Here is a 14,674-nt window from a genome sequence, read left to right as displayed (position 1 = left end):
TACAAAAAACAAAAATTGATATAATTTGCCTTCAAGAAACTCACATTTAAAAAAACACCATAAATACTTGAAATATCTAAAGACTGGGAAACATTATTCAGCAGCACAACAAAAGAAAAGAGGGGTAGCCTTATACAGTGATGCCCCACATAGCAACATCAATCCGTTCCGGATTAATCATCGCTATCCGGAAACATCGCAATGCGGACGGGAAAACCCCATAGAAACGCATTAAACTTCGTTTAATGCATTCCTATGGGGCAAAAACTCACCGTTATGCGAAGATCCTCCATAGCGCTGCCATTTTCGCTGCCTCGGTAAGCGAGCAAATCACGTGAAAATGGTTGCAGTGGCCATTTTGGGCACCCAGCAGCCATTTTGGAACCGCCGATCAGTTGTTTTAGAAACATCGCAATGCGAAGATCGGTAAGCGAAACACTTACTCATCATCGCAATGCGATGTTTTGCCCATAAAAAAAATAGATCGCTATGCGGATTCGTCGTTAAACGGCGCGTTTTGTTATGTGAGGCACCACTGTATATTAATGAAAACCTTGACTCTAAACATATTTATTCAGATGAAGAAGGAAGAATCTTAATGGCAAAAACAACAATAAGCACTAAAATATGATGGGTGCAATATACACCCCTAACAATAAACAATATTTTTAATCATAAATTATATAATATAATGCTGGAAATGGAATATCAGAATGTTTGCTTACTAAAAAAGTAAAATAAGGTAAAACCGGTGGAGTCTCCAGATAAATGCTGCGAACCGCACCCCACCAGAATTGGAACCACCTGTTTGCTTACTAGGAGATTTTAATGCAATAATAGATGAAAAAAGTGTGGAAGGTGTGGAAAAGTGTGGATTACAAAAGTGTAGAAAAAAAGGAAGGGGTGGAAATAGAAACAAGTAGATAGATAGATAGATAGATAGATAGATAGATAGATAGATAGATAGATAGATAGATAGATAGATAGATAGATAGATAGATAGATAGATAGATAGATAGATAGATAGATAGATAGATTAGATAGATAGATAGATAGATAGATAGATAGATAGATAGATAGATAGATAGATAGATAGATTAGATAGATAGATAGATAGATAGATAGATAGATAGACAGACAGACAGACAGACAGACAGACAGACAGACAGACAGACAGACAGACAGACAGATAGACAGACAGACAGACAGACAGATAGATAGATAGATAGATAGATAGATAGATAGATAGATAGATAGATAGATAGATAGATAGATAGATAGATAGATAGATAGATAGATAGATAGATAGATAGATAGATAGATAGATAGATAGATGGATGGATGGATGGATGGAGACAGAGACAGAGACAGAGACAGAGACACAGACACAGACACAGACACAGACACAGAGACAGAGACACAGAGACACAGATCGAGAGATCACTTAATTGAGTGAAGGCCTGCTTGAACAACCAAGTTTTTAACTGGTTTTTGAAAATGCCCAGCAAGGGTGCCAGCTGAATTTCAGTAGAGAGAGTGTTCCACAGCCGAGGGGCCACTGCCAAGAAGGCCCGGTTTCTTGTTTTTTCCTTCTGGGCCTCCCTCAGCGTCAGGCCCTCAGCCGTCCCTGCTGGCTGTATTGGGTGATTCGGGTAGATCTAGGTGGAAGAAGACGATCTGCCAAATATTGAGGTCCCAAACTGTTTCGGGCTTTATATGTAATCATTAACACTTTGAAGTCAATGTGGAAACGGATCAGCAACCAGTGCAAAGCAGCCAAAGTGGAGGAGATATGCTGATATTGTCTTACCTCACTAAGAAGCCTGGCTGCCGCATTCTGGACCATCTGAAGTTTCTGCATCAACCTCAAACGCAGCCCCACGTAGAATTACAATGATCTAATCTCAAGATTACGAGCGCGTGGACTAGAGTAGTGAGGGCCAACCCATCAAGATATGGTTGCAGATGGGCAATCCGCCATAGATGAAAATAGGCGGAGCAGACCAAGGATGCCACCTGGGTTTCCATGGTAAGCGCCGGATCCAGATGTACCCCCAAGCTGCGGATCTAATTCTTTGTGGCATGGGTCATCCCCCCAAAAGAAAGGAAGTCACACAGACCACTAATGGGCCACCCACCCTCAAGACCTCTGTCTTGTCCAGGTTCAGCCTCAACTCATTCAACTGCATCCATTCCAGTACAGTCTCCAGTCACCGCTGAAGATAATGGCATCCACTGAGGTAGGTGAAAAGGAGATGTAGAGCTGTGTGTTATCAGCATACTGATGGCATGATGCCTCACACCCCCTGATGACCCCACCCAGCGGCCTCATATAGATATTAAAATTTGACATCTGAGTGTTCACCCTGGAGGCATGCGGTGCAACATGGCCTCTTCCATTTTGTAGAGACACTTGTTCAGCAGGCTGAGGCAAAGAGGCAGTCCCCAAACCAGCAAAATCAGGGAGCTGGACAGGTGACAGGTTGTATTTGTCTTCAGTGTTGAAGGGATTGTCACTCTCAAATTGTCCTCCTCAGCCAACACTAGATTCTATTCCAAGTCCTCTATTCAGAGCATGTTACCATAGTCTCTCAAGACTCAAGGTTGCCTAATCTGGTTCCTGAATGAACCCAATACTTGATTAGTCGTTTGTTTGGGAGAAAAGTCATCTTTGTGGTTAATGGTTTGTGGACTTTCATGAACCAAGACAAACTGTCATTTTGACTGTTTGTGTCCTTCTCTTGTAAAAACTACACAAAAAGTGTATAGCCTGCCATCAAAATAATGGCAGTCTGATTTATTCAAGTCATCCCACATCTGTTTTTAACATTTATACAGGTTTATCATTTGAATTAGAATCCTGTTGCCATTTATGTAACTTTCCTTGCCTAATCACAGTTAATTGTTTAGTGGTGAAAAGTATATATGTCATTTGTCTTGTCATGTACCCACTTGTAGTACCATGATGTATTCCAACACCTTGATGATGAGCTTCAATTAACCATGATAAGTTACATAAACCTTTGGTGAACACTAGTAGGATTCTGGCCACTGTTGCAATGGCATGTCACGTTTCCCTATACCTGCCCTGCACCATGGGCTGAATTGTGGGAAAAACACAAATGAGTGTTGGTGGGTGGGGTGTTTGTTCTAGGTGTTTTTACTGAGTTTACCCCAAAGCTTGCATTTATTGAAAATCTATAGCCCCCAGTCAGATTTGCTTGTGAATGGATTTATCAGAGAAAATCCCAGTCTTCTTACAGAAGCATACTTAATATTCTGTTAACATAAGGATTTTGCTGGACTTAAAAAAAGTTTTAATTGGAGAAAAAAATAACCTTGTACATCATAATTCTACAGAAATTCTGCACAATATAATGCTTTGTACTGTAACCTTTTGTGTGATTGGCAGGTTCATTGCAGCACAGAATACCCACATTTTTATATTTTACTAACTGTTATGCTATGCTTCTTTGATGCATACTTTGTTACTTGCCTTCCCCACTACTAGCAACAATAAAGTAAGATTAATCTCCTGTCATTCTTTACAGCTTTCATGCATGTTGAAGGTATGTAGATTCATTTTCCTCATTCCTTTCAAATTTATCTTGCTTCTGTGGAGATGCATTTTAACTTGAAAAGGAGACGGAATGAGAGAATGATAAAATCTCAGATCAAATGTACAGTCAACTGTTCAAACGGTGACCTCCTGTAGCAAGCCACTCACCGGTCTTTGAAAATGTGGGTGGTTAGAATTTTAAAGAAATGGACAAGGAAAAGTGGTTGTTAGGAAGAACATTAAGGGACAGTGGGTTGTCTGGGGCTGAGGAGTATCGTCTCCATATTGCTATTTCTGTTTCGTTTACAAAACTCTTTCATCTTTTCAATCTTTGTGGGCAGATTTAAAAAGTAGAGGATTACAGCTGCCTCAAGAAGATGTGGAGGAATCAAATTTATTTAAGAATGGAAAAAAAAACACTTAACACTGTTTATATGACTGTGTGAGAGATCCCTTTATGTGACAAAGAAGTAAATAATGGACATAAGGAAAGGCAAAGATAGCTTTGAGATAAACTGCTCGTCTCATCAGGGCTTTTTTGTGAGAAGCCTCTTGTGTGAACAGTTTTTAGAGCAATTTTTAAAACTTCAACTCAATCTTTTTGGCAGAGAAAGTTTTAAAAAATGCTTCCTTTCTGCAGTGAACTCCCCATCTTCCCCACCTGCAGCTCTCACCTGCCTTCCTATGCCTGCAGGGAAGATCTGGATTCTGAGGGGTTAATTACAGCTGAGGAAAATGCTAGGCAATCAGAATCAAAGAGACCCTGACCATAGAGTCCATAGATGGGTGTCTCCTCCGCTCCAGCCCAGTGACCCAGGAAACATATCCAGTTATTCTCCAGATCCAACACCATCAGGAGCAACTACAATTCAACATTGCACATATACTCTGTTTTCCACTCATTTTGGGACTTTCCTGGCTCTGAACACATAACCTCCTAGTAGACTGGGCACAAGGGAAGTTGCACTTCAGGGATCCATGTCCACATCTGGCTCCACTGGCCACCTTGGCTGCAGCAGAATCAACAGACAGTTCCATGATACCTTCGGAATACAGGGACTTTGCTGAAGGTTTCTAGGTAAAGGGGTCCAATCAGCTACCCCCGCATCGACTCTACAATTGTGCCATCAATATGGTGCCTGGAGCACCCCTCCCTGTGGCATGGATCTACCCTATGTCTGAACCAGAACTCGCAGCCTTGCAGGCCTTTCTTGACAAAAACCTGAAACGGGTATTTATCTGGCCGTTGACATCACCCCTGTCTGCACCCATTATCTTGGTCAAAAAAAGAGTAGAGAGCTCCGCCCCTGCAATGATTACCAGGCCTTGAATAAAATAACCATTCAGGACCGCTACCCCCTGCCATTGATCGCTGAACTCCTGGATCGCCTTAAGGGGGCACAGATACCATATATGCCAAGTTGGACCTCTATGGCACCTACAATTTGGTGAGAATCCATGCAGGCAATGAGTGGAAGATGGGTTTTGGAACTCGTTATGGTCAGCATGAATACCTAGTCATGCCTTTTGGCCTGACCAATGGTCCTGCTGTATTCCAGCGGTTCATGAATGTCATCTTTTGAGACCTGCTTGATCACTTTGTGATCATCTATTCGGATGACATTTTGATTTACTCCTGAAACCCCACTCAGCACACAGAACATGTTTGTCAGGTCTTACAACAACTATGAGATCACCGACTCTATGTCAAGCTGGAGAAGTGTGGCTTCAACCTGCAGGAAGGTGAGTTCCTAGGCCACATTGTGTCACCCCAAGTGATCCAGATGGACCCAAAGAAAATAGAAGCAGTTCTGACCTGGCAGAAGCCCCGGAACCATAAAGATGTGCAGCGGTTTCTCAGTTTTGCAAACTATTACTGCCAGTTTATACCAGCCTATGTGGACATAACCACACTGCTGACCCATCTCCTCCAGCCCAAAGAGCCATTTCTTTGGACTCCAGAGGCAGACCATGTCTTCACCACACTGAAAACTGAATTTACAACCAAGCCAATTCTGTTGTATCACACCCCGAGTACCATTTACTGTGTAGACGGATGCCTCCAGTGTTGCCCTGGGTGCAGTGCTGTCCCAGCGGGAGGACCCCTCACAGCCACTACAGCCCTATGCTTTTTACTCCTAGCAGTTCTTATCTTCAGAATGCAACTACACCATCTGGGAGCAGGAACTCCTGGCCATCAAAACTGCTTTCGAGGTCTGGAGGCATTACCATGAAGGGGCCCGTCACCCCATCCACGTTTTGACTGACCACTGGAATCTGAAACACTTGCAGACAGCCCGACGCCTCAATCAATACCAGATCAGGTGGAGCCTCTTCTTCTCCCGATTTGACTTCCGCATTACCTATATCCTGCAGATCCAGAATCTCTCCCACAAACTGGAATATGCTGTATCACCCTCTGAAGAGTCTCCGACTGCACCTATCCCATCACCCTCAGTCTTCACAGTGACTGCAACCTGCTTGTCCCTGGCTGAGGAAATTTGGGCCAGCCAAGCTCAAGATCCCTGGGCCAAGCAACACTTGCAGGAACTCCAAGAGGGCCCTGCTGGAGACTTTGCTAACCACCAGGATCTCTTATTGCACTGAGGCCACAGCCCCTCTGAATCAATGTGCTCTCTTTGACCTATGATTCCCCTCCGGCAGAACACTTTGGTCGGTATAAGACTCTGCATCTACTCACACGGAAGTTCTGCTGGCCACAGGGTCATGCTGACATCACTTGTTACGTCGATTTCTGCTAGGTTTGTCGTCAAGCCAAGGGTGTACCAGCCAAACCTCCAGGGCTGCTACATCTACTACCCATACCAGCCGGTCCTTGGGACATAGTATCTCTGGACTTCATAACTGACCTCCCACGGTCACAAGGGTAAACCTGCATTCTGGTAATAGTGGACCTGTTCACCAAAATGGCTCATTTTGTCCTGTGTTCCAAGCCTTCCATAGCTCCTGAAACAGCTCAGCTCTATCTTCCACATGTTTTCCATCTACACGGGCTCCCAACACACTTCATGTCAGATCGTGGCTCCCAATTCACCTCCCAGTTCTGGCAAGCCTTGTACACCAGTTTAGGTACCCAGGTGCACTTATCGTTAGCGTACCATCCTCAAACAGATGGACAGACCGAGCATACTAACGCCACCCTTGAACAGTATCTATGTTGCTATATCTGCTATCAGCAAGATGATTGGGCTACATTGCTACCCCTGGCTGAGTTCACCTACAACAACACCATACATTCATCCACAAAACAGACCCCATTTGCAGCAACCTATGGATACCACCCTCATTTTTTCCCAGCTGTCCTACTGTCAACCGTAGTTCCTCCTGCTGATGCTCATGCACGCAAGTGCAGGCTCTCCAAAATTTACTGTGAGAGCAGCTTCAGCAAGCTAAGGGTGCCTATAAGACAGCAGCTGACAGAAAATGGCAAGAAGGGCCACCTCTGAAACCAGGGGACCCGGTCTGGCTCTCCACCCATTATCTACGCCAACCTGGCCAGCCGCACAATTTGGACCCTCAATGCGTGGGGCCTTATTTAATCACAGATCAAATCAACCCTGTCACTTTTCAGTTACAATTCGAAGCCACTCTCCTATTCAACAGGTTTTCCATCGGTCCCTCCTTGTCCCTGTTGCAATACTGGACCCTGCCTGATCTTCACCCCTGGGTCCACCTCCACACATTTTGGTCACTGGCAAGAAGGAATACAAGGTTCATGAGATTCTAGACTCCCAAATCCACCAGGAAGGCCTTCAGTACCCCATAGACCCAGAGGGCTACAGCCCTGAGGATAGATCATGGGAATCTGCAAGTAACTTACACACCCCTGACCTTTGTCACATTCCCAAGGGTTACAACAGCAGAATCCGACAAGCCAGTCCTATGTCAGGAATTCAGGGAATGCAGAGCCAGTTGTAAGCTTGTAGAGTTCTCCTAAGAGAATCTGACAGCTGGAATATAGAGGTTCCAGAGTCCAGTGTACCCCTATTTGGGATGAGATGAGTCCTTGTCTCACCCAGGCTGTCCCACTGGCACCCTTTTCCCAAGTCTATTCCCAATTAAAACTCATTGAGAAACCAAAATATAATCATGAGTCTCAGAGTCATTTAGATCTCTCAGAACTCAGGAAAATATTGGTCTCAAGGTAGCTTAGTTCGTGGCCTAAAGAAATCAAATTAAGTATGGTAGCAGGTTGTCTGTTCAAGAGATCAAACATAAGTCCTTAAGTATAATTGTTTTATTAGAAAAATAAAGATTTAGAAGAATTTAGTTTATTGCAAAAGTATAGCAATCAAAAACATTTCCATAACTAAGGCAGTTAGAAACTTAGCAAACTCCAGCTATAAAAATAAAACAAGAAAATTACTATCTAAGAAAAATAGGTAAGGCCAAAGCCTCCCCTTGTCTATACTCTTACTAAGAACTACATCCTAACAGATTTCTGGAAACTCCAAAGTCCATTCAAAAATCCATAATCCAAGGTAAACTCAAAAAAACCCCCAAAAGGCCAAAATGTCTCTCTAAAATCCAAAAGTCTCTCTTCTTCCTCTCTCTCAGCAATCCTTCATTTTTCTCTCCTCGTGCTGGAAACCCCCCTCCTTCCTCTTCACTGCTGTTCACCAATCCGGACGAAGGAATGCTAGTCTCTCTCTGCCTTCCTTTCTCATGGAACTGCAGGTGTTGTTTACTTTCTTTCCCAGGAATGTTTTGACTTTGGCAGGTCTTCTGCCGTGGTCGCCTAGCTACGAGATAACACGCTAGCTAGCTGTGGAGAAAAACAGCATCTAGATGCTTCTAGTAAAAATGACACAGACCCCAAAATGGATTCCTTCTACATTGTTCCATGACTACAAATCCTATTTAGAAATTACATTCTAGTTTCAATAACCTATACCATCACACCGGTAACCAAATACCAAAGCCAACTCACACAACGTAGTCCAGGGTCAGAGTCCAAAGCCAAAACACACAACATAGTCCAGGGTCAGAGCCCAAAGCCAAGGGTCCAGAGAACAAGGTTCAATGTTGTCAGGAGTGTGGATGCAAGCCAGAGGTTTAACTTGTTGCTTCCACAGACTTTCAGCTGTCTGAGAGCTGCTTATATAGTAAAAACAGCCCTTGAACTGCTGGAAGACTTTTCATTATGTCAGGGCTACTTGATTGGATGTTTCTGCAGGCCACCTTCAAACGATCCTCCGACCTTTTTGTCATAAGTCTTCCCCTCAGCCTGGCCCTCAGCCTGTCTACTGGGGGAGGAGAATCTGGAGGCGATTCAGGTGTTTGCATTTCTAATCGCTCAGCATTATCCTCAGCTACAGTTAACCCTTCAGGTTCTGGATCTTCAGCTGCACTCTTGACAACCTTATACAACAGTTCCATGTCACCTATCCTGATTGACTTGGCCCATCTGAAGGGGGGACCCCTGCGGGGGGATAGTGTCATGAGTTCAGTCAAAGAAGATCTGGAATCTGAGGGATTAATTACAGCTGAGGAAAATGCTGGGCAATCAGAATTGCAGACAGCTGAACCACCACCAGATTCTCCTCTCCCAGTAGCCAGAGTGAGAGCTAAACTTTGGCAAAGACTCAAGACACAACAGTCAAGGGATTGCATGAATGCTTCCTGTAGGAACATCAGGTCGACCAGCCCTGAGTTTTAGCAAGATAAAGTGTTTAGATGACTGCAGCTGATATAAAATCTGCTCCCAGAGGCTTGGGATTTTGTGGAAGCAACAAGTCAACACTCTGGCTCACATCCATGTTACTGCTTATATTGGACCTTGTTCTCTGGACCCTTGGCTTTGTACTCTGACTTCTGACTATGGTTTGTGTTTTGGCTTTGGCATTTTGGTATCTGCTTTGCATCTTTTGGACTTATATCAGGACTAGCTTATTGGACTTTTGCCTGTTGAAACCCCTGGGAATGTGACATTGGGCATGCATGGTTTTCCTATGATGTAGACTTCCATATATGCATGGCGTTGTGCACTAATATGCACTGGGATGTGCCACATGATTGGCTTTGGCTCCGATATATGACCATGACGAATTCTTGGGAAAAGGTTTCATAGTGGCCACCTAGTGCAGAAAGAGACTCAGCCCAGTTCTTCCCACCCTTGGGTGGAACAGGTGGTTCAGCCCCACTTGGTATGTTGGGAATTCAATGCCTGTGGATCTTCTGACATCTCTGCAGGTTTTGCCACCAATCTGTCACATGCAGAGGACCCCATGTGGCAGCCACATGCTACAAAGAGAGAGCAGGGGAAGGAGGGGCAAGGGAGAGTGGAGGTGCCAGTAAACTGCCTCCAGGTTCCGGTAATCCTCCAAAAGGGCCCCAGCCCAATTAAGGTTCAAGTTTTAGAAATGGAGAGAGAGAGAGAGAGAGAGAGAGAGAGAATCTTGTGACAGTCCATAATATTTACAGAAAAGAGAAAGCTAAGAACAAAGAAATAGGCATCACTCAAAACACATCTATTATTTTCCGGATTGCTTGTCCTTCCTGTTTTGTGCTTTATCGTATTAAGCTTGAAGAAGAAAAAAACAAGAAATATTTCCTCTTCAAGTATAAGTTTAGAGTCTTCCTCCTTGCTTATTCTTATCTGCATTGTTTTTTTAAAAAAATGTTTTCGAAACATTCTGAGTATGAACAACTTTACTCCCCACTGCACAACAACACGAACCTTTAGACCTTCACATCCAGTAAACGTCTGCAGGACCATCTATGGTAAAGACCCAGAACCCATATAAAATAAAAATAAAGGAGATTCTGCCACACTGACCTCTTTGACTGGCTAGTAGTTCAAGCCCTATTAAAGGCAGGTATAGAAATAGGAACCCTGATCTTCTCTTGTCTCATTTACAGGGCAGAACCATGTGCTCTCTGTAGTCAATTCTTCAGCCATTACCTTCTAGCTCCAGCCCCACACCTTACTGTTAAAGACATTGGTTGGTAGACACAAGGAATATATTTATGTATTTCATGCACAGAAAAAAATATAATCAAAAATATCATTGTGTTGCCATTATATGGTACAAAGGCTGTAGTGAGGAAGGCATAGGAAAGATAAATCTCCCTCTGGAAAGTAAGAAAGAGTTGGTTGTTAGCTGGCCCGAAAAACCCAGAACAACCATTAGATCCCGGTCGTGAAAGCCTTCGCGAATATATTGAACGGCTCTACGGGGAGGAAAGGGTCAGACAGACCCGGAGACTGAAAACACTCCGAAGCAAAAGAGCACACCTGCTATGTTCCTTAACATTTCTACTATGCTGCAGAGACACAAAAACCATACCAGCCTTCCTCAGGACAAAAAGGACCATTATTTCCCCACAGGCCAGCCGCATCTACGACCACCTGGAACATGCCCTCCTATGGGAAAGAATCCACACAACCCGCAAAAAACTGGACTCCACAGACAAAGAACTACTAGGCCTACACATCTCTATCAGCCAAAAGTGAGAAGCCAAGATTGGGACAAGATTGATAACCTCTCTTACAAAAAGATGGGGAAAAATGATGAACCAGCCAGACAAAAACAAAAATTCAACAAATGCCAAACCAGCCAACAGAAAACTACACTAGACACCACACGCATCATCATCAACTTATCGGGACACCAACTCTCCCCAGAAGAAACCTCAGTCTTAAGCAAAGGAGGAAATTTTGCAATCACACCCAGTAAAATTCCTGTGGAAGACATAATTGCCAATGTGGAATCAGCACTATATCATCTTCCAGAAGAAAAAGCAAAGGAAATAAGAGGGGAATTGACTAGGATCCTACGGAAAGCAAAAAACCCCAAAAGCAACATAACAAGAAAGGAGAAAAAAGCCATCAAGTCCCTGAACTCAGACCCGGACATCATCATCCTGCCAGCAGACAAAGGCAACGCCACGGTAATCATGGAAACAGAAAAATACAAGGACAAAATCAGAGAACTTCTAGACCCCACCACCTACAGAAAACTGAAACGGGACCCAACCAACAAAATTACAAAACAAACAAACATGCTGATCAGAGGTTCCTCCCTGCACCCCAGCATCCTTCAATGCATCTGCAAGACAGAAGCTCTCCCACCAAGACTATATGGACTCCCCAAAATCCACAAGGACTCAATCCCACTCAGACCCATTGTAAGTGCCATCAGCTCCCCAACATATGAATTAGCCAAACACCTAGCGATCCTCCTACAGACCCACATCGGACAAACCTCATCCTACATCAAAGACTCAGAACATTTCATAAGCAAGATCAGCACCCTAAAACTCAATCCTGGAGACAGACTGATCAGCTTTTATGTAGTATCCCTGTTCACTAAGGTACCGATAAATGACACCCTGACACTCATCCAGCAGATATTTCCAGAAGACATCAAGGCCCTCTTCCAACACTGCCTAACGACCAGCTATTTCCAGTGGGATAATGAATTCTATGAACAGATAGATGGCGTGGCCATGGGCAGCCCCCTCAGCCCGGTTATAGCAAACTTCTACATGGAGCATTTTGAAAAACTTGCCCTGGCTTCAGCACCACTTGCACCCACAGTCTGGTTCCGATATGTGAATTACACATTTGCAATTTGGAGTCATGGTTAAGAAAAATTGGAGGAATTTCTCAACCACCTCAACAGCATCCACCCAAATATATAATTCACCATGGAGAAAGAAATAGAGGGCCAGCTCCAGTTCTTAGATGTCACGGTCCTACGCAAAACTGACCTCTGACTGGGACACAAGGTCTACAGAAAACCCACCCACACAGACAGGTACCTACACAAAAACTCCAACCACCACCCACAGCAAAAAAGAGGCATAACCAAAACACTGGTAGACCGGGCAAATCGGAACGGTGAAGCTCAGTTTCTCAGCACTAAACTCAACCATCTGAATTGGGCCCGACAGGCAAATGGCTACTCCAAAAATGAAATCACAAGAGCCAACAAACCAAGAAAACAACACCGAACTGAAAAAGAAAAACAGCCACCCACAAATAAAGTATTTCTGCCATACATCAAAGGGGTCACGGACCACATGGGGAAACTTTTGAAATAACACAACCTACAAACAGTATTCAAGCCCACCACCAAATTACAACAAATGTTACGGTCAGCAAAGGACAGAAGGGACCCCCTCACCACCGCAGGAGTGTACCGGATACCTTGCAGTTGTGGCCTGGTATATATTGGAACCACAAAACAAAGCATCCATACCAGAATCAAAGAACATGAGAGACACTGCAGACTAAAACAACCAGAAAAATCTGCAGTAGCTGAACATGCCCTGAAACAAACTGGACATGAAATTCTATTACAAAATACTGAAATACTGGACAACACCAGCAATCACTACGTCAGACTGCACAGGGAAGCCATTGAAATCCACAAGCACAGCTTCAACAAAAAAGAGGAAAGTATGAAGCTCAACAAAACTTGGCTGCCAGCTATCAAACATACTACGTGCAAAAGGTCAACGAACTCTACCCACCCACAAGGACAGGGGATCACTACACACAAAAGACCAGCTAATGACACCCATCAACCACAGGAACAGATAATCTCTTCCCCTTAGCACAACAATACACCCACAACAATACACACTAATCACCCATCTACAGGAACAAGCCTATCTCACAGCCATAAATACTGCACTCCCAAGCCAACTACACCAGAGTACAGGTTGCTGTCCTCTGTAGATGCCAGCCACAGAGACTTGCGAAACGTCAGGAAGAACAACCTTCAGAACATGGCCAAAGAGCCTGAAAAACCCAGAACAACCATTAGATCCCGGCCGTGAAAGCCTTCGCGAATATAAGAAAGAGTTATTTGGCCTTGAAACAGGATAAGTAATGCCGCATCTCTATTCACTTCCTGCACCTGGAAAGATCGACAACACTCACTCCTTTAGTGGAGAAAAGTTGAAGCACGGGAACATCAGAGTTTGTCATAAATGATTTGGCAAAAATTTGGGGAAAGTTGGTTTTAAATTTGCACCTCATCAAACTTCCTTCCCTAAGCAAAACTCCTGATAGTTTTTCTCTCCAGAGCAGAATTGTTCAACTTGAATAGAGTTGGCAGTCAACATGCCCATACCCTGGAGTTGTTGTGGGCCAAAAATGTTCTCTTTTTAAAAATGCTGCTGCTGTGTGTATGTGTCCAAAACGTAGAATTGATTGAAACTTCATTTTTGTTTTTGAACTTTCTTCCAGAAAAGCAATCCTTATAATAAAGCAATGCTTATTGTGAGGAAATAGGAGGAAACTGGGACTTGCAGTCAAACAAAGAGAGAGCTTGTAAGGTTCTGTATAAGATGAATTTAAAAGCAATGTAAGGTTCTCATGAAGTTGTTGTGCAGAGATGCTTTGCCTGGCATGAAGATAAGGATGCAAGGCCAAAGAGACCCGGAGGAAGATGAAACAGCATACCACTTAATTCGGGAATGATAAGCCACCTGGACTTAAATGGTAAACAACTGAAAGGTGTCAGAAAGATTGTTGTTCATGTATGTGATGATGTTTGTGTTTGGTTTTGTGAAGGTCGTGGAATATGGGAGGTTTGTCTTGTGAAAGGAGGGGGGAGAAATAGCCCTGTTTCTAGATGGTAACATGTACAGAGAGAACAAAAATGATTACTCAGCTTATTTTAGTTGTTCTTATTTTACTTAGAAATAGTGAACTTATTGAATCATTGTAACAAGGGATATGCCTAATCCTTATGCCTTAAAGCTACAACTCTATTCTAATGAGACTATTTTCTTTTCTTAATTAAAAACAAATATTCTTCAACAGAGGACTGGTCTCTTGAACAGCAGGACTTATATCTAAATCCAGTGTGAGGATTTGTGAAGGCTACTAAGTTGCTACCGTAAATTGAGAGGTCCTACCTCAGTCTATGGTTTACTGCCTTGTAAACAGGCAAGTGTTCTCTTTTAAGTTGGGCTTGTCCATGGGTCTTGAGCTACGCACTTCTGAGGCCTAAAGGACCTACCTCAGGCAAGAAAGATGGTAATTTTGTACCCACAGTGACTCCTTGACCAAGATCGTTATCTCTTTAGGGAGCATGATCATCACACTTATAATAAAGCAAGTAAGCTATCTTAATG

The 14,674-nt window shown here is 43.5% G+C and overlaps 2 long non-coding RNA genes across 2 annotated transcripts in view; one reads left to right on the top strand and one right to left on the bottom strand.

Moving 5' to 3' along the window:
* Positions 1-14,674, bottom strand: part of LOC144588273 (uncharacterized) — a 115,369-nt gene that overhangs the window by 46,341 nt on the left and 54,354 nt on the right. The gene's annotated exons all lie outside the window — the stretch shown is intronic.
* LOC144588274 (uncharacterized) overlaps positions 1-14,674 on the top strand; it is a 449,425-nt gene that overhangs the window by 380,910 nt on the left and 53,841 nt on the right. The window lies entirely within an intron of this gene.

This window comes from Pogona vitticeps, chromosome 3 (genome assembly GCF_051106095.1).
Source record: "Pogona vitticeps strain Pit_001003342236 chromosome 3, PviZW2.1, whole genome shotgun sequence".
Lineage (NCBI taxonomy): Eukaryota > Metazoa > Chordata > Lepidosauria > Squamata > Agamidae > Pogona > Pogona vitticeps.
Note: the sequence above shows the minus strand (reverse complement) of the source record. Positions and strands in the feature narration are given on the sequence as shown.